The sequence below is a fragment of the Dermacentor andersoni genome, chromosome 2 (assembly GCF_023375885.2).
Source record: "Dermacentor andersoni chromosome 2, qqDerAnde1_hic_scaffold, whole genome shotgun sequence".
In the NCBI taxonomy this organism is placed as follows: Eukaryota; Metazoa; Arthropoda; class Arachnida; order Ixodida; family Ixodidae; genus Dermacentor; species Dermacentor andersoni.
This window is the reverse complement of record NC_092815.1, coordinates 26,201,598-26,224,382: the sequence shown is the minus strand read 5'-3', so window position 1 is coordinate 26,224,382 and position 22,785 is coordinate 26,201,598. Positions and strand designations below refer to the sequence as shown.

At 48.6% G+C, this 22,785-nt stretch overlaps 1 protein-coding gene across 2 annotated transcripts in view; it reads right to left on the bottom strand.

Moving 5' to 3' along the window:
* HDAC4 (histone deacetylase 4) overlaps window positions 1-20,755 on the bottom strand; it is a 327,955-nt gene extending 307,200 nt beyond the window's left edge. For both annotated transcript variants that reach the window (XM_050189691.3, XM_072286365.1), the window contains exon 1: window positions 20,282-20,755. The gene's annotated coding sequence lies outside the window, so the exon portion shown is untranslated. The remainder of the gene's footprint in view (window positions 1-20,281) is intronic.
* Between the last annotated feature and the right edge of the window lie 2,030 nt (window positions 20,756-22,785).

Below are 22,785 nucleotides of genomic sequence, written 5' to 3'. Positions count from 1 at the left end.
TTTGAACGTTGGAGCCTAAAAAGTAAAATGTTTGTGTGGGGGGTGGGTAGCAATAAGAAGAAAACCATGCATAAGAAATCTAATAACAAATAAATAAACAAATAAAAGCTAAGGTGGTGAGGGAGAACGATCAGTCTAACATCACAAGCGCTAGTTGGAATCGGTTGGCGCTGGGCAGGGGAGGGAGGGGGGTCGGGTGCTGCTGCTGCTGATGATGATCATGATAGGACGCAATTATCTTGGGTCAGTTTTGGCGCGCGCATATATATATAATGTGTGTGTGTGTGTGTGTGTGTGTGTGTGTGTGTGTGTGTGTGCGTGTGTGTGTGTGTGTGTGCGTGCGTGCGTGCGTGCGTGTGTGTGTGCGTGTGTGCGTGTGTGTGTGTGTGTGTGTGTGTGTGTGTGTGTGTGTGTGTGTGTGTGTGTGTGTGTGTGTGTGTGTGTGTGTGTGTGTGTGTGTGTGTGTGTGTGTGTGTGTGTGTGTGTGTGTGTGTGTGTGTGTGTGTGTGTGTGTGTGTGTGTGTGTGTGTGTGTGTGTGTGTGTGTGTGTTGAAAGAGAAAAGGGGGAACCAAGGGGTCCGATTGTTATTAATGATGTCACAGTAAGATGCCAACAAACAAAGACACCAAGAAGCACCGCAACAACCCTACGTGCCAAGAAACTCATCCGAATGTTATGCTGTAGCCATTTCACCATGCCGTTCAATCGATATCCGAATCCATGAGTAGTCGACGTCATGCACCAAACAGCTGCTGGAATGGCGTCACGGGACACCATATATTCACTGTACACCATACAACCAAATCATTCTCGGATAGCAACAATGCTCCGTTTCGTGCATACAGGCGACGCTGCGAAGCCTGGAGAGACTGTGACCACTGCTCGCATTCGCCGCCAAAGAATCGTGCGTCACATCAGTCATATGACTCGACGCAATAACATTGTCTCATACTTTTATGTCGCAAAATATGCCGTATTTAATGTATAAAAGGCGTCGCAGATCTGAAACCACTTACCATGAAACGAGCCGAATGACACAATGTTGCGACCACTGGCCACACCGCACCGCTTGCGCTCGCAACCAAAACCTAGTACTTCGCATACGTGGAGGACAAAAGTACACAGATAGTACGTGAATTCACGTAACCTTGCGGCTGAAAGTTCTACGTTTAATATATGAAGTAGTTATCCCGTATGAACTGTCGCAGGTCCAGATCAAATGCACTGCAAAACGGGCGGACTTTACTGCACGACCGAACTATACGTTTATGCTTGCGTATCTTCCGCAGCGTTGCCTGCCACCTATGATTTAAAGCCAACCAGTGGTCAATAGATCTGGCAAAACGACAACCGCCATCGTGACGGGTGATGTCGCGGAGCCATTTGTATGTGCGCTGTACGTGCCTTTACACTTCGAGCTTATGCGCGAGAAAAGAAATCGGTTCAAAACCAGATCGCGACACCAGACGACACCCGCTTTAGTTTCTCAGCGACTTGCTCTTTGGGTTGACATTCAATCTCAGTTTTGCTTCGCATTCTCCGTTTTATACTTCTGCTATAGCATCCCTTCGATCCTCCTTGGTATCGCAGCCAACCGTATCTCCTCATCTACCTCCTAATTTCGTTACGATATTTCTCCTGTCCCTTCATCACTGAGTCCACCTATGTACATTCGCCCGATTGGCAAGATTGCTTTTTCTTTTTTTCCTTCGACCATAATTTCGAGCTCTCCGTGATATCAGCAAGCAACGCCCTGCCATTTTCTAGGCCTGGTCGGCCCTAGCGACCTTCATTGTAAACCCTCCACCTCTCACTCTCCGTTCGTGTTTTTCAAAAGTAATCTACGCAGCCTCGAATCCTAATGAGCGCATGCACGCCCGGCGAGCTGCTCTTCGATTAGCCGTCACCCCTAACCGCGATCGAAGCAGTCTCCCTGCGCAACTTCCCCCCCCCCCCCCCCATCCGTCCCCCGCCCCAGTCCATACCCCACTCCACATCCACTACGTACCACCGTTAAGTGAAAGAAGTAGCACCCGCATGTATATACGTGGACACAGTGACCATCTCCTCATGTTTGATGCGATAACAACGGCTGTTCTTTTTCAGGATAAACATGGTAATGAAGCTGCAACCTCTTGCGGTGGGTTACGTCATCTTTAGGTTCCATCTGGGATTTTCATGCCAACTAGAGGTATTCGAAACGCAGTTTACGAGTGTTTTTCATCGTTTTCGACGGCACAACCATCTAGATCAAATTATAGAGTCAATAGCTGGCGGCGAGAATATGCATAATTAAGTAACTTCCACACAGTCGCGCGTGAAATGAAATCACGTCCGGGACAAATATGTGTTACGTAATCACCTCCGAGTTAATCTCGAGAAGCATTGAAGGCAACGCGCAATATTATAATGCACGAGGAGTTTCGGGAGGCTACAACGAGCATCTCCGATTAGATTTATAAGGCCTGTGCCTCCTGCTGCGTGCAGTGTTTGCGCGAGCGGCCACAGCCCCGTCCAAAGTCGGGTTAGAGCCGTGCTTCGAAGCACGCAGCTGGTCCAACCAGCGCGCACGCACGGGCCTAAGCGTACCGCGCCGCTTCCGGAGAACTGCGACGGCCCCGGGCCCGGCCCGGGACGAATTTCCGGGAACCGAGAGCGCGAGCACCGCTTGCTACACCCACCCTCCGCTCGATACACAGGAACGCGTCCTCCCACCCGAGTCCCTCGCTTCTCGGTCGACTGTGGTTTGTTTTGTTTCCAGGCCCCGTATTCCTCCCCCCTCCCCTATTTCTTCCCCCAGCTCGCCCTTCTTTCCCCAGCCGCTCCCTCCCTCCCCACCTCACGTTTTTGATCGGCGCGCTTCGACCCCTCGGCGCCCACGCAGCCGTCCTCATTTTTTGTTTGATGTCTTCTTTGAATGCGTTTAGATATATAGGATCGCGCACGTGACATACGTCGGAGAGCGTGCATTTGGACCACCGCCAAATTTCGGTCATTAGGCTGTCTCTACGTTCAGTTACCTTTCTTTCTCTTTTTTTTTTTTTTTTTTTGTCCCCTCAAGCAAGCACAGTAGTAACTTCGGTGGTCACCAATTTGTGTTCGCATTTTTGAGGGCAAGCTCAAATGACAAAACATCGAAAGTGGTAGACGCAGACAGGGGTTGCTTAGAGGCGTCTTCTCTCTCGCTCTCTCTCAAGATACAGATGAGCGCATGATAGCGCAAAACCAATGTGCATACGTGCAGTTCTCTATCGTAGAAAGAAGCATGCGGCCAGCTAGCTGTTATGGGCTCATTCCTCTATAGTCGCGTCGATGTCCGTCGGGGTCGCCGGTATCCGTCGCAGGAAACCCGAACTGCTTTGCAAGAAGTTCATATATACATATAAATTATAACTAAGGACGCTGCGCCCAGCGAACGTTCAAACTCCGGACGAAGTAACGGAAGCCTAAGATAATTACCTCTAGGAACTTTGCCAACGCAGCAGCAGGGAAGAATACTGCGCCTGGAAAGTGCTGTCGAACCATGCTATGATTTGCTGGTGTGTAATAATTTGCTGATGTGTAATGATTTTCGGAAGCGTCGCTCTGCAGCTAATCCTTAAACCAGCACCCAGGTAAAATAACTTAAACGAGGGAAACAGAGCAAAAGACTGGGATATTTATTTGTACCAAAAACTAGAAAGTTAGCTTGCCAGCGGAACTGCGGCATTGGCGCAATTCAGCAAAGAAAAATACGAAGAAGAAGAGGTCGAATTATCTCCAATCTATCTTTTAATTCTAACCTATCTATTCTCAAATCTTCTTTGAATTCGTTTTATTTCTTTTTCTACCCGTTTCTTGGTCACTCCCCCAGAGTGAATATGTATCATTACCTCAAAGACTCTACAACTATAGTATAAAGATCAGCGGTAAGAAGGGAAAGGCAAGCTTGGAAAGAGACGGAAGAGAAAGCCATGTGTCTACCTATGCGACGACAGTTAATTGGGCAACAACGAATACCACTACTATTACTTCTTGGTCACCTTTCTTTATTTATTTTTTTCGTTTATCTCATTGCTACGCGATCCGTGGCCTATATCCCACAGTGGATTTGCGCCACAATGTACGAAACTATCATCACCTTTTTTGGTGTGCGTACTCTTTACATAATGGTGCTTACCCCACTCGCGGAATTGGCTTAAACGATAACGGTTAAAGAGCGAGAAATCTTAAAGGCAGGGTATAGATGAAGATTCTACAAATATTATTGAAGTCGGCTAATTTTAGACAAATTGATTTCCACCTCTACCATAAAATGAAAACGACTCGGACTGCAGTCACTTTCTTCTTTTATTAAGCGATAGCTGTTATGGTCTCACTTTCATATAGTCGCATGATGACCGCTGGGGCCACCAGTATCCGTCGCTGGAATCCCACAGAGTGCTTCGGCGAGAATTCTATGAGAAAGAAAGAAAGAAAGAAAGAAAGAAAGAAAGAAAGAAAGAAAGAAAAGGTCGCAGTGCCTTGGGAGAACTCGATTCAGCTTCAGATTTGCCAGCGGAATATTCTACCTCTCAGCCGCTCCGCCGACGCAGTAACAACGAAGCTGTATATATGGAGTGTGCCTGGCTTCTTAAGCACACGTTAAAAAGATTGAGCGGCGCGATTCTCTGCGCTTACCCACAAACAGGCGCCGAGATGAAGGACTATAATCTAAGATGGCGGCAAGAAGCGAAAGGTAGCATTCGCGTTTCTTCGCGCCTCCATCACAGGGGAGCGCCATCTACGCAAACGCGCATCTGCACATTTCTATGGACACCATACTATAGGGGCATCACTGACTAAAGCTTTCATATTTTTGTTCTGAAAGGGAGGTCGCTCTAGCGCATGTGCAAATGTTTACTACGACGGATGCTGCACGCAAAAGTGCAACACTTACAGCGCATTATATTACACCGGCTTACGCGTCGGGCTCGCCGGTGCCTCTCGTTTTCAAAGCGAAGAGCCTTCGCCCTGGACCGACGCAAGTGCATAAAATTCATAATTTTACACGTGTGAACATTACCATCCGCTGGGTGCAGGCACATGGTCATGACTAAAACAATGACCGTGTGGACCGCATTGCTCACTCTTTCTCGACACCCGTAACTCCTCCTCTTGCCCTTCCCTGTGACCCCCGCTCTGTTTTCATTGACCCCCCCCCCCCTCCCCCCCGGGGCGTCAGCGCCTTTGCCCACAATCTTCCTCAGGTGGAGTAAGTCTCCCTCCGGAGACTTCGGGACGGGGCGGCCATTACACCAGCCACCACTTGTCCTAGGGGTCAACCACACGAAGACATTGTCCAGTGCCCGAAGTGATCCGCTCCTGCGTCTGCGGTGGATGCCCGCGTCTACTTTGGACGTGCTCTGGTACAAAGACAATTCGCGAAAGTGTGCTCAAAAGTGTAAAAGTGAGCAGTGATCAAGCTGAAAACTATGAAAGATGGGCTATGGACAACACATTTTATCAGTCAATATTACAGTATCTCTATGAAAAGGGCTTGCGTGCTCATATTTAGCTCCATTATGACGTTGTGCCGCGTGGCAAACCAAGCGCAAGAAAAAGAAAGAAAGAAGAACAAAGCACTATTTTATTTATTTAGAGAATACTGCAGGCCAAGCAGGGCCATGCAGGAGGGGCTACAGTACAATATAATGGAATCCAAGCTGGACAGTGATTACACACACACACAAAAAGGTACAAGTAAGAGAATGCCATCACTTGAATACAGGGACTACAAATGGAAAAGAAAATGATCTAGTTCCTTCACGAAATCCGAGGACAGAAAAAATTCTTTTGGAAGACAATTCCATTCTGATACTGTTCGTGGGAAAAAACTGTGCTTATCTAAATTTCTTCTAGCAAACAACGGCGCTAGGGAAAAATCATGCGTGCGGAGTGTTCTCCTCGTAGAAACACGCTGTGTGCAAGAAGGTAACGTAAATTTGGTTTTCCCAGAAAGACAGTTGTGAAGAAACATGATGCGATTAAATTTTCTGCGTCCTTGCAACGTTTGTATATTATTTCGTTTCGTTATAGAAGAGGGAGAACCTTGCGGTCGATATGTTCCATAAGTGAATCTGACTGTCTTACGCTGAACTCGAGTTGACTGACATCTTTTTTAGTGAAAGGGTCCCATATTATTGAAGCGTATTCCAATTTGGACCAAACGCAACTATTATAAGCTAGAAGTTTGGCATTTATAGGCACTGACGCGAGTTTTCAAAAACCTCCTATGCTACCAGCCGTCCTACGTCCCGCGCGTTTGCAGCAATGGACTAGGCCTAGAGGGGAGACAGAACATAAAAACAATCCTGGCCTCTCTCCTACATAGTACGTCTGTGATGCGTATTTATCCAATTAATTTTAACATCCCCCGCCCAATATCCTCTTCCTCACCAGGCGCTGGTAGTCTGTTTCGTACATAGCTTCGACAGGCGCGGCACGCCTTCAGCGACGCATAGTGTACGCGCAAGCACAGAGGGAAGTCGGCGGCACGGTCCCTGGGAGACCCGGTACCGTGGGAAAGGAATACAGAGAAATGCGAGGGAAGCGGGCGCGAACCGGGGTCGTGCTCCCGCCATCGACCCAGCACCGCAGCTGTGACTCACGGGAAAACTATGTCGCACGCCCGTTACCCTCCTCATCGACATCTCTCTCCTCGGGAGACGGACAAGCCTCTCGGTCGGTCTTCTGGACATTCCCACTCCCCTTCACTGATACTCCCGCTCCCCTTCCCGCCTCCTATAAGCCACTTTCGCACTCCGATATTCGCGCGCATTCTTGCGACCGCTTCCTTTCTGTTTTCTTCGCAGTGCAGGCACCGGGTAGCGGAGCACCGTGCTGCCTTCCCCCTTTCTATCGTCCCAACCCCACCCCGTTATACAACGCACCGGATAACGAACCCGCCGTGCTCGACAAGCGTGAAGGGTGCCACGTGGTACGCGTCACATCCTCCTTCGTCCGCGGCTGCTGGGTGCACAATGAAGAAATCTCACCGCGGATAATTCGCGCAGAAGACGCCTCTCCGCTCCAGGAGAGCGCACATTAATCCGTTATTACAGATGGGCCAAGTCAGCATTGAGCTGCAGGAGGAGTAGGAGGAAGATGCAGTGCAAGCCTCGCGCCCGCTCCCCGGTTTCCCAGCTCGACATCGAACATATTAAAGAGAACCTAAAGAGAAAAATAAGTTGACTTGTGTCAGTTAATTAATCTTCAACAATATGAACAAGTCCACTCTTACCGTTAGGCGACGCCGAATTAGCATAAGCCAGAAAAGACGGAAAAGCGAGAGGCGGGTGGCGACGCTCCCACAATTAAAGTTCCCGCACTATCTCGCCGTGACATCACGGATTCTGACGGCGTTTAACTGGCCTCCCTGGTGCAGTATTCGGCCACTCCCTCCCAAATGACTCATTTGATGAACCAATGGTCCTCAGTTCCCAACAGCTGTGGAGCACGTGACCAAGGCACCGTTCAGGCCTCTGACGCAGCAGAGGGTGCTAAGAATCTCTGGACCCGGACAAGCCGCCAATGGAAACTGACCCTTGCAAGGTTTAACACCCAAACTCTCTCGAGTGAAGCTATCCTAGCAGGACTCTTCGAGGAACTATCAGGCATTGTTTGGGATATCATTGGTCTTAGTGAGGTTGCAAGAATTGGTGAGGCTTATACAGTGCTGACAAATGGCCACGTGCTCTGCTACAGAGGACTGCCAGATAAGAAGCAGTTCGGAGGATTCCTAATCCATAAGGACATAGCGGGCAACACTGACGAATTCTACAACAGTAATGATAGAGGTGTTTATATATATATATATAAAGGTGTTTATTTGGCAGAGCTCGGAGCAGCGCAACGTGGACGGACAGGGCAGTCACAGCTTCCAAGCACGAAAGACGTTGCTGAGCAGTAGCGCTCGACCCACTAGCGTTTAGAGCCAGTAGCGCTGAACCCACTAGCGTCTAGCTCTCTTCGCTACAATCACCCCCCGGGAGCGAGAAGGGAGCCGTCCGGCGACCTTACAGCTCGTCACGATGAGCTCGTCCACGGCGGCGCATGTCTGAAGATGGCTCAACTGGTTCTATGACATAGTTCACAGGAGATGCGCGTTCGAGAACACGATAAGGGCCTTCATACTTAGGGACTTCATACTTATGAGAGGCCAGGGGCAGTTAAAGGGATTGAGAGCCACACGAGCGCTCCCGGATCGAAGGTGACCGTGGCAGTGGCGTCACTGCGAGTGCTCCTCTGGCGCTCTTGATCATCGGAAGTAAAGGCCCGTGCGAGGTCGCGGCACTCTTCTGCATGTCTGACCGTGGCAGAAATAGGCACGCACTCGGATGCATCCGGCCGGTACGGAAAAATGGTGCCGATGGTGTGCGAAGGGTGTCGACCATACAGCAAGAAATAGGGTGAAAATCCAGTGGTGCTCTGCGTAGCGGTATTATACGCGTAGGTGACGAATGGCAGAATGGCGTCCCAGTTCGTGTGGTCGGAGGCAACGTGCATTGAAAACATTTCGCCGAGCGTACGGTTGAAGCGTTCTGTGAGGCCATAAGTTTGAGGGTGGTACGCCGTAGTCGTACGATGAACAACGTGGCACTCTTTGAGAATCGCTTCAACTACTTCCGACAGGAAGACACGTCCGCGATCGCTGAGCAGTTCTAGGGGTGGACCATGCCGCAGGATGAATCGGTGAAGCAGGAATGATGCAACATCGCGCGCTGTAGCTGCTGGGAGAGCGGCGGTTTCAGCGTATCGTGTAACGTGATCTACTGCCACAATGGCCCAGCGGTTACCAGCCGACGTCAGGGGAAGTGGCCCATACAAATCGATGCCAATGCGCCCGAACGGCCGGGTAGGGCAGGGTAGAGGCTGCAGACCAGCTGGCGAGAGGTGGGGTGAAGATTTTCGGCGCTGGCAGTCGGGGCATGAGCGAACGAACTTTTGAATGTAGTTGTACATTCCTCGCCAGTAGTAGAAAAATTAAAAAAATTATGGGGTTTTACGTGCCAAAACCACTTGTTGATTATGAGGCACGCCGTAGTGGAGGACTCCGGAAATTTCGACCACCTGGGGTTCTTTAACGTGCACCTAAATCTAAGTACACGGGTGTTTTCGCATTTCGCCCCCATCGAAATGCGGCCGCCGTGGCCGGGTTCGATCCCGCAACCTCGTGCTCAGCAGCCTAACACCATAGCCACTGAGCAACCACGGCGGGTCGCCAGTAGTAGCGTCGTCGGAGGCGCTGGTAGGTTTTGAAAAGTCCCGAGTGAGCACACTGTGGATCACAGTGGAACGATGTGCAGATTTCCGAACGCAGGCTTCGAGGTACAACTAATAACCACTGCACTGTAAAATAATTTACACCCTAAAAAGTGAAAAAAAAAGGGTGTAAATGTGTCTATAACTCACACCCTTAGGGTGTCCGTCATATAAGGGTGTGAGTTATAGACACATTTACACCCTTTTTTTCACTTTTTAGGGTGTAAATTATTTTACAGTGTGGCGGCCGTCAGAGGTGTAATTGCGTCGGTGAAGCAGGTCGTCGCGAATGGCGAAATGGCGAGCTTGACGGCGCAATGCACGAGTGGTTGGCTGTGATGACGGATCAGCAAGGCAGTCTATGGTGGAGGCAATCCAGGGGTCCTTGCGCTGCTCAAAAGCGATGGTCCCAACGTCGACGGAAGAAACGTCAAGCTGGGATATTGCACAGCAGGCATTGTCGTCTGGCAAGGGAGAACGTGAGAGGGCGTCAGCATCAGCATGCTGGCGTCCGTTGCGGTACAGTACGCGGATATCGTAATCCTGTAAGCGAAGCGCCCAGCAGGCGAGACGGCCTGAGGGATCCTTCAATGACGACAGCCAGCATAGTGCATGGTGGTCCGTGACGACATCAAATTGGAGACCATACAAATAGGGCCGGATGATCAGATCAGCGCCTAGATGATCGCCAGGCATTCTTTTTCCGTGGCGGTGTAATTGGCCTCGGCTTTAGTACGCATACGGCTTGCATATGCCATAACATATTCAGGAAACCCTTCTTTGCGCTGCGCTAGGACAGCGCCGAGGCCAACACCGCTGGCATCTGTGTGTACCTCAATAGGTGCCGTTGGGTCGTAGTGGCGCAAAATGGGAGGAGACGTCAGCAAACGACGGAGCTTAGTGGACGCCTCGTCGCAATCGGACGACCACGAATGGAGAGGTCCGTTGCTGCCAAGGAGCTTCGTCAGGGGCGATATGACGGCGGCGAAATTGCCAATGAAGCGCCTGAAGTAGGAACACAAACCTACAAAACTGAGCAGTTCTTTGACGGACGTCGGTTTAGGAAATTCAGCTACGGCACGAAGTTTGTCTGGATCGGGAAGGATTCCATCCTTCGAGACGACGTAACCTATAGTATCGTGAGCTGCCGCGCTGCAAATCGGCACTTCTTTAGGTTCAGTTGGAGGCCAGCGTTTGCTAAGCACGTCAAAACACGCCGTAGGCGTTGAAGGTGCGTGGTGAAGTCAGAGGCAAAAACAACAACATCGTCGAGATAACATATAAGCACGTGTGCCACTTCAAACCGCGGAGAACTGTGTCCATCATGCGTTCAAAGGTTGCTGGCGCATTACAAAGTCCAAACGGCATGACGTTAAATTCGTATAGGCTGTCGGGTGTGACAAAGGCTGTCTTCGGCCTATCGACGTCAGCCATGGGTATTTGCCAATAGCCGGAGCGTAAATCTAGAGATGAAAAGAATTCTGCTCCTTGTAGGCTATCGCTGGCGTCATCGATTCGCGGCAGCGGGTATACATCTTTGCGAGTGATCTTGTTCAGGCTCCGATAGTCTACATAGAACCGTACCGAGCCGTCTTTTTTCGTAACAAGGACGACAGGGGATGCCCATGGACTGTTCGAGGGTCGGATCACTTCGCGGCGAAGCATATCGTCCACTTGCTCATTAATCACACGACGTTCTGTGGCAGAGACGCGATATGGTCTTTGCCACAATGGCGGTTGGGAGCCAGTGTCAATATATGGTGCGTGACAGCAGACGCCCGGCCCAGGGGAGGTTGCCCGACATCAAAAGAAGAACGAAATTCTTCTAAGATGCGCAGAAGCTGCGAACGCTGAGGTGGGGTGAGGCCATCGGCAATAGATGAATCGAACACAGCTGTGGGCGAAGGGTCGGACGTAGAGAGAGAACCGAGCGTGTTGTAACTGGCGCAGGACGTGTCTTCGGGAACATCCGTAACTTGTACGGCGTCGATCACTTCCACGTGGCCAAGAGATTCACCTTGAAGCAGCATCACAGGGTATGAGAAGGGGTTACAGACAAAAATAGCTGTGGAGCCCTGTTTGACGTTCACAGTCGCAAAAGGCAGCAGCAGACCTTTTCGAGTTTAAAAGCGGCCCGACGGTAAAAGTAGTGCGATGGCGTCAGAGAGGCTGCTGCAATGCATTGATACAGTCACGGACCATTCGTCCACGTCAGTGTCGTCCGCTCCAGTGTAGATAGGAGGGTCGCGATGACGAGGCACCCCGGGACACGCAGTGGGTGCAGGAGGAGGCGTTTGCTGGGAGGCGTCTTGAGGCATGATAGATGGTAGGGTACGGGACCGGATTTCCAGGATGATCGTCTGAGGGTACCCCGCACCTCCACCAATTCTAAAGGTGTTTATTTGGCAGAGCTCGGAGCAGCGCAACGTCGACGGGCAGGGCAGTCACAGCTTCCAAGCACGAGAGCCGTTGCTGAGCAGGAGCGCTCGACCCACTAGCGTTTAGAGCCAGTAGCGCTGAACCCACTAGCGTCTCTCTTCGCTACAATATATATATATATATATATATATATATATATATATATATATATATATATATATATATATATATATATCAGGGGCGTAGCCAGGGGGGGGGGGGGGGGCTTATGGGGCTTCAGCCCCCCCCCGAAATTTTTTCGTGCTGTCCATGCACCGCCGACAAAAGCAACCCCCGGCGCCGGAAATCATTCTGGATTTTGTCTAGAGCGTCTTTTTCATGCTCGAAGAGCCATTTCACCGCGAAAATTGCGAACTCAGGCTGAATTTTGCGGCAACGCCCATGCACTGGGAGTCACATAGCGCAAGCAGCCCCATCCGAGCACAAAGTTTCAGGGGTGTTTTCATGGCGAACGGGCTCGCCGCGGCATTTCGCGGAGGCCGCGGAATCTACACTCTATCATGGAATTTACGGAGCGCGTGGATATCAGTTCTGAAACTTTATGGGTATAAAGTTCTCATAAACATCTGATGTGAAAAGTACATTGACATTTCCAAACGTGTGCTTTAGATTTTCAATTGCTGAACTTTGTAAGTTTAATGCTCCCTTAAATATTTGACGCCAAAGGTGCATTGACTTTTCCAATGTCGCACATTGGGCCATACAACGAGACAAGCCAAATCAACACGCTATCAGACAAGTTGACAAAGCCCGTAGCGAGGCCCGATGAGACGAAGCGTTGTGGTGGTTCATTCGTGCCGTCATGTCACATAAAAAAATAGAATCTTTTTTTCACCTGCGCCAAAGCATCCAGTGAAGACACTAAAGCCAGCCAAGGCAACTACGTTCTTATTTAGCTTTTTCTACTTTGACTTTTAATCGCGAGGACACATTGAGCCTCTTCATTTTATTTTTTGTTCTCGCTCCCATACCCGCGCGTTGCCAGAGCCAGCCAGAGCGCACGCGTTTTTCTCGTGTTGCCCCGACCAGCGCGCGGCGCACTTCGGTGCGCGTTCGGTTTTCTCTGGCCTAGTGTATTTTCGCCTGGCAGAGCTTTAGACGCTTTATAGCTAGCAGACGAGAAAAAAAAAAACAATGGTCGCTAGCCGCCATCACTGTGGGGACTCGACGGATTGCACCGCGTTCGCTTGAGCGCAACCTCAACAGAAAGTCTTGTCTCGCCGGTGTAGGATGCCGAGCAGTATGCGCCTGGTTCTTGGTGGACAAAGCGTCTTACGTGTATCTTACGTGTGTCTTATGTGTATCTTACGTGAATTGGTTATGTTATGTACAAGGGCTCTGCAAAAGCCATATTTCCATAATACTTACTTTTTTGAGACTCATGTGTAACATATCAATTTTGTCCGCTGTAGATGTACTACTATGTGCAATTCACAGAATTGTGATATCAATTATCATTGCTGATTTACAGAGTTGTATACTTGTTTCGTGTTCTGAAAATTTTCGATTTTTGCCACTTTTCAATAAAATATTGACGACCTAAATCGAAAATTCGAAACAAGCAGTCACTAGAATTTAATGTTTTCTTTTAAATGCAACAAACGTCGTCAAATTCGGAACAGTGGTTGCCGAGAAAAACGAATTCTCCTCATACATGTATTTAGATAGGAGCATCCGACCTAATGTTTCCTCTTAAGGAGGAGGTCCACCTGCAACGTGAGCCCCCCCCCCCCCCCCCCCGAAGGAAATTTCTGGCTACGCCACTGATATATATATATATATATATATATATATATATATATATATATATATATATATATATATATATATATAGGTCAATTACTCACACAGAAGGAAACTTACATAAGAATAGAAATTAGTTCGAGCACATACGGCAGAAATTGTCAGCTCCAGACTGGAATTACCATTATCATTGAAAAGAAAGGTGCACAATCAGAGCATTTTACCGGTGCTAACATATAGGGCAGAAACTCGCAGACTGACAAAGAAGCTTGAGAACAAGTAGAACGAAGAATGTTAGGCGTAACGCTAAGAGACAGAAAGAGAGCGGTGTGGATCAGAGACCGAACGGGGATAGCCGATATTCTAATTGACATTAAGAGGAAGAAATGAAGCTGGGCAGGTCACCTAATGCGTAGGTTAGATAACCGGTGGACTGTTGTGGTTACAGAATGGGTACTAAGAGAAGGGAATTAAGCGCAGTCGAGGACGACAGAAGAGTAGGTGGGGCGATGAAATTAGGAAATTCGCAGGCGCTAGTTGGAATCGGTTGGCGCAGGACAGGGATGATGATGATGCTGATGCTGCTGCTGCTGATGACGATCGTACATGCAATAACACGTTCTCATAATTAAATATGTGTTTGTGTAATAATAAATCCTTAAACAGTTTTTTACGTGCTGCTTGAGTAGAAAATGATTCACAGTGACAGACTCTTATTGGTGCTTGCCAGGCGCGTCTTCAAGGTGTCCTGGCTGCCCGAGAACGATGCCAATCCGAAATCACAATATATCGGCATTCTCATCACGGTCTTACACCATGATTCCCATGCATACCACAGCGCAGCAGAGCCAGATTCCCCACTAGATAGCATAGTGAGAAAATCTATCAGCACCACCACCACAAGGAACAGACATCGCACATGTGTGGGGAAGTGCAACATATATACATCCTCACTTTCTCTAAGCCGTCCGCCAAGCCCAAGTGCCTTATTGTACTAAACTGATGTTTCACAGTAAATCGCATCAGAAACTGCGTAAAGTACGACTTACACAAGTTGCCGACACGACAGCTTCGGATTGTTATTCGAATATACGAGAAAACATGAAAGAAAGCTGCCGCTTGAGGTCTGTCTGAGTGGCCGCGGCCACGAAGTGGCGAAGCCGTTAGCACAGCGTAGATTCCTCATTCTTATAGGCCCTCCGCCTAGCGCAACTCCGTTAGTGAACTAATTGAACTTCTCGAAGTAAAATGTTTCCGAAAATTCGTGAAGTCCAACTTGCACACAACCTACAGACATGATAGCATTGTATTGTTATACTGTGTCAGTGATACTGTCAGCCCTCGACGGGCTGACAGTATTACTGACCATATGACCATATCGGCTGACCATATGAAGCATTTTGATGTTTTTATTAACTGCAGCAGTTAAATGGGAAATGTGTGAAATAGAAACATACTTTCGCTACCTATAGCCCTAATATAGTAAGCGTATAAATCAAGCACACGTAACGAAGAAGCTGAACTTGCAGATGCTACATCCCGAAAGCGGTACAAGCATATACCGGGTGTTTCAGTGAAGACTTTCAAATTTTTTTTTTTAATTGCCTGTGGCAGGTAGCACAATCACGGCCGGTGCATAAAAAAAGATATGCGGCCTGCCACTGCAACGGGAGCGAACGCGACAGCCGTAGTTGCATTCTCGGCCGCTTGGCTGGTCCGAACGGCGCTAGTGGCAGGGGACAGTAGGGTGCCTCGGTGCGCGCGCCCCGCTCCGCCGCTCCGACGCCCGCCTCCGCCGCTCCGACGGAGCGGCGGAGGGGGGCGCGCGCATCGAGGCACCCTAGGGACAGGAAACAGGGGGGCGCGCGCATCGAGGCACCCTAGGGACAGGAAACAGCCCCGGCTGGTGGCGCCGCGGCGGAGGACAGCGTTTTTGATGCGCGCGACACTGCGGGCCGCACCCTTCCTTTTTTTTTGCTTCCTTTCTTTTTTAATCCAGCGGCCGTGACACAATTCTAGTTCATGAGCTGATCTACTCTAAGAGGTGGACCTTAATTGCACACGACATTGCAATTCAGTATTCGCTAATTAACAAAAAGCACTAATTAAATTTACACTAATTACATTACGGCACATACTGCAGTTTACAAATTCTAGCCGGGGAGTTCGCAAAGCTAATCCACTTGGAACGAATTCTGAGGATGACACCAGTTTCGAGATATTAATCCCCGAACTTTGCGGAGAAGTCCATTGGCGTTCGAGTTACATTTGCTCTTCAATGCATAAAACGACGTTCTGTTAAGAAAGTAAGTGGAACGACAGTGCATTTTTGTCGCAAGTTTGACGGCGCACATTGTTGGGAACGGCCTGCAGAGGTGCCGACATGCAAAGTTTTCCCAGGGCAGCTGCAGCAGCGGGGTTGGCGTTTTCCAGGAAGCGATCGTCAGTCTCCAGCCGAACGGCGCCACTACTGTGGAGACTTGCTTTGAAAGGACAAGGCGCCATTCCGCAACCTCTTGGCGTCACGATGTCTACTGCGGCGACTGACTTTGTGAGGAGGACAATACGCCGAGTCAGCAACTCTTCGTCGCCGGAATGCCGAGAGGAGTTCGGCGAACCAGGCTTTGTTAGTGAACTCGCCATCACCGACCTGGTCTGTCGGGAGCGGGGGAGCTCCTGAAGGAATGTATTTGGCGGCCCCGTCCCACGCGCCTTTCAAGACGCAAGACAATGGACAACCACGGCAGCCACTCTGCGGTGGTCAGCTCGGGGTTTAAGAGGCGCCTCATTAGGGCAATACCCAGTTCTGCGAAGACCATCTTGCCTCGGCGGGGGCAGTGAAACCTGTGCGGAAGCGTGTGTGTAAGCCCTCCCCCTCAAAGGCGGCTCGGCTACGATGACTCTGGTCGAACGTTTTCCCTCACCTAGGGATCTAGGGAGGACAGAGTGTATTTAAGAAACTGTTGCGCGGCTCCTCAGCGTGCTTTCTCTCGCAGTCATGCTAGACTGATGAACTGTAATGTCCTTATGTAGATACTGTAAATAAACCCATATTCCTCGTTCTCGATGAGAACAAGTCTCTCACTTCAACAACATCCTCAGCGTGGTTGAGTTGGACGACGGCATGGGCCAGCTACCATCTAATTCATGCCCAACTCCAAACATTACAACATCTCGCAAATGGTGACATTCACACGATTCTTTTCAAGTGGACACATCTCGCATCCTCACCTGCTAGAATGTGTATCTTGCAATGTGTGCCATAAGGCATTAAGTTCAAAACTTCTTTTGTGAATTTTTCTTAAATAGTCAATTAGGCATTTCAATTTTTGTGCAAGTAATGTCCTCCTCTTCTAGTAACCAGCTCATGCATAGAATTGTGCTATCTGACACAGGCAATATTTAAAATTTTTGGAATCCGTTCGCTGAAACAATGCATATAACAATGTGAGAGCGACCGCTCGATTGCAGTCGAGCATCTGCTTGGACATAAAGGCGAACGTATTAAATGCGGTAAAGTCACAGAAATAACTTATACCCCTGACACACGGGCACTCTAAAGTCCTTTAGGTAAGGGGACATCTACCGGAAAGGCGTTCAAGTGCAGTGACACACGACAAAGGAGTATCTCCTTTACGACAAAGTTCCTTTTCGGGAAAGGAGATCGCGCAACTACTTTTCGAGCGGAAAAGGAGTTACTCTCGCACACAGCGTGCACAACTCGCCAATAGAAGGAAACCTACCACACAACTGCGGTGCCCATAGGTATTTTTTTTTTACCTGCGAAAATGTTTTAATTGTTAGCGGTAATACAATTTGTCGAATAGTGAAGATTTCCTCTAGCTATACTCTCAAACGCTCGCATAACGTCGCTAGTGCCGCCATGTTGAATTCCGGCAGTGTCGTCGTTGTTTGCTGCGCGCATGTGGTGTGTTCACGTCTCGAGATGGAGACTGCACAATCAGCGCTCGCAGGAAATACCCAGAAGAAACCACAGTTGCTGGAATAACATATTGAATAAAACGCGTTACGCCTGCGCGCACAAAAGGAAGGGACGACAAAGACCTGAAGGACGACAGAAACGTGGGCATCAGCAGAATAAACAGCACGCACAGCAAAACACCGGCTGCACATAGTTGCTGGACCAAGTTAAATGGCTGCTAACAACGCAAAAACGCGAATAAAACAAACGACTATAAGCATTATTAGCCATCAACAATGAAAAAAATATGTCTTTAGGTTCTACAGTAGCTAAGTGTAATTAAATACGCAGCTTTTTAAGAATGTTTTCTCTTGTGGCTTTAACAGCCAGCGCTATTTTTCTTGCGGCGTTCATCTGAGGAACTACCTAAAGAAGTTCAGTGCGGTGCCGTGTGTCATCGGCGAAACTCCTTTCTGCAAAGGGTCCTTCAGAGTAGCAAAAGGGGTTTACTGGAAAGGACTTTAGTTTCGCCCGTGTGTCAGGGGTATTAGAATGGGAGAACGATGTGAGGTCCACGCAAAAAGAGGATGGACGGATAGATGGATGGGCGCTATGTGCGTCCCGCTTGGAACGGAGTGGTGGGTTGCGCCACCAAGCTCTTGTTATTATATTGCCTAGTGAACTACCTGTGATAAAACAGACAAAAAAGGAAAAAAAAAAACCACGATGAATTCCCATAACCAAACATTCTGAACCCCTATTGTGAGTTTTGTTTTTGCACGCCTCCGTTGTTTGTCGTTTCCCTACTTTTCTTCCAACAATCTTCTAATCGCCAATCGTCACTTACTAATTTCTACTGCGTACATGTTTACTTTCGCCCTGATCTCGCTGAACCCAAGGGCCTGAAGGAGGGCAAAGGTGCCAAAATCTACCGCTGGACAGATATCTTCTCATTCTAATGAAACATGCTCCATGGTTTCCCTAGCTTTACCGCAGCAAGCACATGCTTCTCCTTCCTCGTTATATCTCGCTTTATAAGTGCGTGTTCTAAGGCACCTTGATCTCGCTTCGAAATCAGGAAAGAAACAATTTATGATAACTCAAAGGGAACCTTATAAATTGTTTCTTTCCTGATTTCGTCTTTCTTTCTCTTAAGTAGTTACTCATGCCAGGTTTCTTTTCCATTGCCGCCACCCATGAGATTATCTCAGCCTCTCTGACTTTCCGCTTGATGTCCTTTGTCGCAATGTTGCTCACCATACAGGTCCCATACTTGCTGATGAGCTTCCTAGTTATTTTCCTCCACTGTGAATCAATGTTTTTCCTGTACAAATATCTGAAAACACTCCCAGACTATTTACTTTCTTCAATATTCCTCAGTAGTTCTTCATAATCAATTTTACTGTGAGCTTCTCTCACTTCGAAGCTTGTCCAGCCCATATCACCCAGCACAGCTTCCTTTGTAGTCTTCCCGTGAGCGCCCAATGCGAGGCGTCCCACTGACCTTTGGTTGCCATCGAGTCTCCTGATTTCGAGCAAACAACCGCATTTCCAAATGTAAGTTTTGGAACCGTTACACATTTCCACATACCCCGGAGCACCTCGTACCTACTGTATCCCCACAGCGCTCTGCGTTTCATTATGGCCGCATTTCTCTTCCTCTTTGCTGTTATTATTTTTTCCTGTGTTTCCAGATATCTATCGCCTTCGTTAGCCATATACCAAGGCATCTATATTATTTTACCCGAGGTATTTCCCGGCACTGAATTGACACTGTCTGTTCACTGTTTTCATTGAATACCATAGCACCTGATGTTTTAGCGCTAAATTTCAGACCTAAATTCTCGCCTTCCTGTCCACAGATATTAGCCAGGCGTTGCAAATCACTTTGCTTGTTAGCTAGCAACATAATGTCCGAATAAAACAAACCTGGAAGCTGCTGCTCAACTACTGTACCCGCCTGTTTGTATGAGAGATTAAAACTGATATTACTTTCATCTAGCGCCCTTTCCATCCTCACCATGTACATTACAAACAGCAGTGAGGATAAAGGGCACCCCTGCCTAAGTCCCTCGTTGATATCAGCTTTTTTCTCGCTTCTCATCCCTTCCCATTCAACGCAGACGGCATTTTCTAGGTAAATCGCTCTCAAAAGCTGTATACAATCGTCGCCCAAGCCTTCCCCTTCCAGAATATCACACAAAATGTTGCGGTCTACGTTGTCATACACTCCTGTAATGTCTACAAAGGCCGCATATAACGGTCTCCTTTCTGCTCTGCATATTTCAATAGACTGAGCAAGGACAAATAAATTATCATCCAGACGCCTATCTATTCTGAAGCCATTCCGAAGTTCTCCCGAAATGCCATTACTATCTGCCCATGCTTGCAGCTTTAATTGCCTGCATTGTTAACCTGTCAACGGTCAGGACACATCAATAAAGTTCTTGTCAATTGGCAATTGTCGCTAACTGTCTGGTATTAACCAATCTTTTAGACTTTTTTCTACTGCTTTCAACAGAGCTTCCTTACTTTTTGGACCTAGTTCATTAATCATGAAATTATGAAAGAGCATAGATACGAAAAGCACCACACTTGCTTTTTTCCCCATTTCATCCCCCCTCCCCCCGCCGATAACTATCGAGTGCGAATTACGTAAGTGTTCGCCAACTATATGAATTATCGCACCATGGGAAATTTAATAGCCCACGTTGAAACTATGCAATGCCACAAGAATAATAAATGCGAAACAAGAGGCGCGCGCCGTAGTCGAAGGAGAGCGCCAGGGTGCAAGCTAGAACCCATGAGGGGTTGTTACCCTCTGGCGCACATCTGCCGACAGTTATTAGCGACAACAGCCGCGCAGACGCGCGGCTGACGCCAGTGGGACCCACCTCGGCACGCCGTTACATTTTTTTGCCGCCGAGGCCCGATGCCGCTGCCCTTCGTCGATCCCCTTCAGTCCGTTCGCAGCGGGCGGCCACGGAAAGAGGACGGGGAATCCGGCTCGATATGAAACGATGCGACGGCGCTTTAATCCCCTACGACCTTGGTGCATCCGTGCTGGACAACTTCCCGGTTCTGACGAGCGACACCAACTGTCTGCGCCACATCGCGCGAATCACTTGTCGTGGAGTGCGCGGTGCTTGCAGCTAGCCAGCGTCGTGCGCACGGTGGTTGCACACGGTGTCGTAGGGTGGGTCCTTGATCCTCCTGAAGGAATGTTGTTGCGGACACGGGAAGACACACGACCAACGGCACAGTAGGGCGCGGGACTACGGATGGGAGATATTTTGGTCAGGGCGGAGGATTTTCGCTCGAACACTTACATGCGGGGGAGGGCAGGCCAGAAAGCGAAAGTTGCTCCAGCGGCGCAGTGACCAAGTGAGCTTTCAGCTGCGCGCCTCTCGCCACCTCATGGAACAGATGTGTACTTAGAGGCCATTCAGCCCAGCTTCCGTGATTCTCGTGGGTCGAAAATCTTGGAGGCCATGCGCTTAGCTTCGCTGAAGTCTAGCGTCGCTTCAACGAAAGTAACAAAAGCTTCGGTGGGGTTGGTCTGGCTCAAAGGCGCAGTATGCCGCGAAAATTTAATTTCGATGAAGGGGCACATCATTGGGCTAAACTAAAAGACAAAAAAAGAAGCGACAAGTTATACCGTTTCTACTAAATGTAAGCTGCCGTTTCTATGCAAAAGACGTGCTCAGCTCCCTTCGACCGAGCTGAGCGCCTTTCACTAAGATTTGACAAATGATAATTTGAATGACTGCGTTGAAGATGATAACAAGCACTTAACATACATATATTCTCATATATTCGTATTTAGACGTAGCGGTTTTGTGTGTTCACTTATGTGGTTCCATGTAACTATATCTCAATGCAGTTTCAACAAAACGCGGTGGCACAAATGCCGATCGCGTCCCCTGAATGTTAATGCGTCGACAGCGAAGGTTTCCGCCGTATGTCGCCGCGTGCGACAATAATCTGTTATGTTTGCTTGCTGGGCTAGTTGGTTCACTGCAACTTATGTAACAGCGCTCATTTCCTTCTTTCTCTTTCGTTGTCCCTTCCTTATTTTTTCGCGCTGTTACATAACTTAAAGTAATGTAGCATCTCATAATTCGTCGCACGTGAATAATGACTATTTTGTCTGACGTGCGTCCAACGTTTACAGGTGACTATGTGCGTCCAGGACAACCTGAAAAGCTTTGGCACCGGTGACTTTTCGTTCGAGAAGTCGGGTGAAGGTTCACGTTACCCAACAACGTGAAGACTACTTTAACATTACACCAAGATCGTCACGGCTGCATCCATGAGTACATCGCAATGACATAACACTCGGCTCACACAACGATTTATTTCACTGGCTATGATATACTGTTTAACATGATTTTTCGCAGATTATTTTAACACCGTAAAAAAACTACTGCTGCTGCCCTTCTGAACATATTGCGGAAATAGCTGCAGTGACGTTTTCTCGTAATTGTGGTACATACGTACACAGAAACTTCAGTTCACATCATTGTGATGTGTGTCTCCTAATGGTGGTGTATACAGTAGCGAAGTATGCATAAGATATATTGGGAAAGATGTTTATTTCCGGGGTAGTGGCCGGAAATAGTCATCGGCGTGTCTAGCGGTGTGTCTGTGTGTGGGGGGAGGAGGAAGGCATGCCCCTCTCTTACACACACACACACACACACACACACACACACACACACACACACACACACACACACACACACACACTTGGGAAAGCGGGCAATATCGCCTATGTACTGACAAATCGAACAAAACAACAGCTGATGCCAAGCTTCCTCGCAGAATTAAGGTCACATAGGTAGGGTTTCTTTATTACGTATATCTACTTGGGCAGCTAGGATTGTCTTTCGGGCGTCGTCGCCACGTCACGTAGGGGATGATGCTCGGCCGGCAGCACTAAGCAGTTAAGGGTTAGCGTGCTTTGCGGCACGAGACGCCTGCTGCACTTGCCTTGCAAGCCTGCATTGCTGAGAAAGCTGTCGCTGTGCAGCCCAAAACAAGTTTATTCTACCACCCCTTGCACCATCCCCCGTTTGTTGCGGCCGCCTAAGCTAACCATCTTTGAAAACACAAAATCAGATTTGCTTCTTATATTTTACCGGTCTTTATCAGTGTTGCCATATTAGCGATTTTGTCGCTAGATTTAGTGACGTACTGTCTGTTTACGGAAAAGTTTTCTATTTAGGTATCAGCGACTTTTTTTAGTGACTTGAACGAATAATTGGCGACATTTTAACGACTGATCAGTTAGAAAGGCTGCTTGAAAAGTGGCCTTCTAGAACGCACTTCAATATTCAAAAGTTACATGCAAGAGGCCGAAACTCCATGCACAGATGCATAGGCTTCGTGAGCATGA